Raw genomic sequence first — 4763 nt, 5'->3', positions numbered from 1 at the left:
GTGTTAACAATGAAGTCTTTCCATGCCAAATGTCCAAATTTAGGAAAATCTCCCTACTTGAAAATCTCGGATTTGGCTGAAAGAATTTAAGGCTGTTCATACACTTCTTATTCCTTTGAAGCCAACCCCCAAAATGACCGATTTAGGGTGCTTTCAATTAAAACAGTGATGTAATAACACTTTGTAACATACATTAATGTGTGATATCTCATTGTTAAGCTAATAGTAAGGATTACAACACAGCACACAGTTTTTTCATGTTTCATTTTTTTGTATTTATTAAAAATATACAGTATATTTATTCAATTTTGTATTAATTATGTGCACACATTATGTACAATTTCTCATCTAAAGAGCTAAGTTTACATATTTATTAAAACTTGTCAGCTAAATCAAAACAAACTCAATCTGCCATATCTTCCTAAAATTCCAGCTTGATCTGAGCAAAACCTTAAATGGTACAGCCCAATATCTGGTGTCCTCCACATTATGTACATTTCAAAATATGTAATTCTAGTAAAAGTCAGTGTGATAATATATTTTATTCCAGTTTGTAGCGAAGGGAGAGTGTAGTCACCCCACATGGATTTGAACCTGGGTCTACAGGGTGCCAAACATGCACACTGACTGCAACCAATGAGCCAGGCTCCATGGGGTGGCAATCAGAGCACATACTCGTCTGTAGTGACGGCACTCTGTCACACTGCCCTCCACCCTTAGGCTTCATGCACATAGCGATCATTGCGCACCCACCGTACTTCTCCCATTCAGATTGCCCCCCCCTCCTCCCCCCACTCACACAAGTGCTTCACCCATCTATGGGGCTCTGACACAGGGGTCAACCTACCTGGGGTCCCTCATACAGTTTTACGTCCACGCTTCCGATGACCTCACGGGGAAGCCATCCCACCTCTGACATTATTTGTAGCGAATGGAGAACATAGATTTAGCAACCTTTTCAGACTCATTTTTAGCAGCGTTTTCTGAAGAGCCATTTTCAAATTGCCATGACTAGAAAAGTATTTAAGCGAGCTCCTTCAGACTTTTTAGGCTTAAAATCTGATACCATTTCTTGAAGATTATGGACTTCCAAGGGTGTGGCTTGGGTGTATCATAATATTCGGGGGTCTTGAATTTGCGCGGAAATTGTACTCTACCCTCTGTGGCAGTATCTTTGAAGTTCTGTGGAAAGCTCAATGTAAAAGTTAGAGACTTGATATTGTACACATACGTTCATAAGTATGCTCTCTATAAACAACTATGTGATGAATTGTCTGGAAGATTTTTTTAAAGATATTGCAGATATAGAAAATGGATGAAAACCCATTTTGTGCAATTTTTGGCAAGCTATAGCAAAAAATAGACAGCATCTAACAACATGAAACTAACGTTTTTCCCAAAAAATGTGTGTTGGTGTTCTGCCTCATTTTCTCAAAATTATTATTTTTTAATTTGGGATTTTTGTACACGCCCAGCATTCAATGGCCTATTGAAGCATATTCAAATGCTTACAAAATGCACTACGTTTATGACACAGAGCTTTCACTGCATATTTTTGTATACTGTATGCTTTGGAATTCTCATAGTTTTTTCACTTTTTCATGTATACACCAAGGTTTCACAAAATGTTTGGTCATGGAAATTTGGTCATTGAAAAGTCATGGAAATCCATTGGTCAAAATGTGTATGACCTGTGACATATTATTTAGCACAGCAGTTATCAAATCTCTTATATCAAGGACCCTCTAATCTGCCACAAAATAGACCAGGGAGGGATCTTCTGGCTTCTTTTCCAGGCATCTGATTTTTGAGTTTAAATGTTTTATTTCAAAAATAGTATGAAACCCATTACCAAATCAGTCATACATTCTGTTACTTATGGTGTGGATTATAGTCAAAATTATAGTCTAGGGACCCTCTGGCACCCCATCAAGGAAAAGGATCCCTAGGCTATGGGTCTCTGGACCCCACTTTGATAGTTTGTTGACCTATTCTTAAGTTTCTTTTGGTTATTTAAGATATGTAAATGTATACATACATACTGTAAATGCTGTGCATTATCAATTTCAAATGTATTATATAAAAGGAGATCCATCTGCCACATTTCCTGTGTTTAGGGCCTTCTGAGGCGTCTGTGCGTGATGCTGTGAGGGTCCTGTGTGGGCGGTACAGTGGAGTGTGTTTGGGCTGCCGTGTGTGTGTGTATATGTGTGTGTCTGTGTGTGTTGAATCTCCACTGCAAACTGGAGAAAGCTGTGAGAGTGTCAACACACAACAGCAGAGCTGTCCATCTCCTCCTTGTCAAAACCAGGGAAACAGCAAACAATGCACAAATGTGATGATGATGTGGGCAAACTATGTGTGTGTTTGACTGTCACCATTTGGTGCAGATTAAGGCAAGTCAGTGGCTCCCTGTGATGAATGAAGGATAATGTGGCTCAACACACTAATAATAGTTGTCTTCTAGGGTGGATGGTCAAACCTTTAGAAGGGAGATTCCAGCAGCAGCAGCCGTCTCCGCTAGCAGTGGGCAAAAGAGCCCCAGCAAGGCCAAGTGATCAGTCATGAACGTCCAAACATGGATTGAGAAGGCCTGGCCAAGGAACCAATCAGGATTGTCGGTGTCATTAAAGGTGTATATACATATATATACATATACAGTATATATATAATATAGTTAATATACGTGAATAAAAGAATATATATATATAATATATGTGTACATTGTTGAATGAGCCGCGGATGAGTGGACCCGCCAGCCAAGGCGTCGATCCGGGGACATCTCAAGCTTGGCTTATGTTTAAAAACTATATAACAAATGTATGCTTGATGAAATAGCTTGGGTTATGTTTGAAAATCATATAACAAATGTATGCTTTTTGAAATAGCTTGAATCATGTCTCATAATCATATAACAAATGTATGCTTTCTGAAATAGCTTGAATCATGTTTTATTATCATATAACAAATGTATGAAATTGCTTGAGTCATGTTGGACAAGCCTATATCCATATAAGCTTGCAGATAACTATCTGAAGAGTGAAATATACTTACATACTGTGTGAAAAAGGTTTTCGTGTGAATACCTATTGTAGAACAATGTATATATTTTAAGTGCTGATATATTCTCAAGTGTGTAAGTCAGAGAAAATCAGGAAGTATACCATATAGAGGCTTGGGTAAGGGACACAGACGTGTGAGACGCATGATTAAGGAGGACATAGGGAGAAGGCATTGAGCAATCTATCGAAAGATTTATGACTGAATAAGGCAAAGGTCTGTAGCCTGCAGGATGGTAATAAAAAGGCGAACACATTGTGTTTTCGCTCTGTTGCGATGGGGTCTTGAACATCTGACTTTTAGAGCTAGGCCACTTTGAAGAAGTGGATTATCTTTTGAATTGGTAATTATATTTACACGGGAGTACCCTTTTTAAGCTGCTTTGTAATTGGCTTGTGTTTATCTTTTTGTCCTCTATGAAAATAAATCTTTGAGGAGTTTATCAATACTAAACACTCGCCTCGGAGTCCGTTAATGGAGTGAGTTCCCCCCGCGTCAGCAACACACCTCCCTTTATTCACAGGTCTGATTCAGCAGCCTGTACCGGACGCCTCACGCCTAAGAAAGCCCGTCGCATCTGGTACAGCAAAACCTGACTGTAGCCGGGACCTTGCGGCGATGGAAAGTAGTGGAGGCAGTCAGTGTGTCCCAAAATGACACTTTGCACAGGACACTGTAAAATAGTGTCCTGTAGTACAGGGTCCTGACATCTACAGTGCACTCCCCGTCGCTCAGGGGTGCTTTATCAAATAGAACACTGACGTTAAGCACCTGGTGGAAGTGACGGACGCAAATCTGCTCACGAGTCCCACGAAAACTAAATAGCCAGCTATGTAGCATAACTGCCATGCAATTCTAATGGTAATGCTACCTAGCTTGGTATGCTAATTGTCGGTAGTCTATACATCGTGAAATCAACCAAAATACTCATGTCACTGGCTTTAATTTGATAATGGCATGTTAGTAGTACATTTAATATCAGTACAGTTGTTTAACACTGTCCCATGACTGACATAGCCATCTGTCGTTGAACTGGCCCATTGTAACGAGCGCCTGGAGCATGCCACCTGCCTCCCCTCGCCAAGCGAAAAGTCTTCCGATTTAGATGCACTTTCGTCGGTCTCTAACTACAGGCACTGGGTGGGGGAATAGCCCGATAGCTTAGCATATCTGCCATGCAATTCTAATGGTAATGCTACCTAGCTTGGTATGCTAACTGTCGGTAGCCTTTACATCGTGAAAGCCACCAAAAATACTCATGTCACTGGCTTTAATTTGATAATGGCATTTTAGTAGTACATTTAATATCAGTACAGTTGTATAATTACTGCTGATATTTACATTTATGGTCTGTAGCCTGGTGATCTACAGCCTCTGCCACCGTAGCCACCGTAACCATCATGTCCGCCATTGTTTTCGTAGTAAAGTGAAAAGCTGGCTTGGGCTCCTCCTGGTTCCGTACGTAGCCAAGATGGCGCCCGTTGGGGCGAGTAGTGAGCATCAAATCACACTACTTAATTGACCGTTTTTGGGGCATCATCCGGTCACTTTCAGTGCTCTGGATTCTGCTGATTTTGTCAGTGTGGCGCCCTAAGCACTGAAAGTCGGGGCTCAAAGGGCTCAAGGGGTCGAATTGGGACACAGTCAGTGTCTCAGACGTGGTTTAGAAAATTGGCAAATGTTTATTATCCAGTGTGAGCCGG

Source organism: Sprattus sprattus, assembly GCF_963457725.1.
Source record: "Sprattus sprattus genome assembly, chromosome: 1".
Taxonomy (NCBI): Eukaryota; Metazoa; Chordata; class Actinopteri; order Clupeiformes; family Clupeidae; genus Sprattus; species Sprattus sprattus.
Note: the sequence above shows the minus strand (reverse complement) of the source record.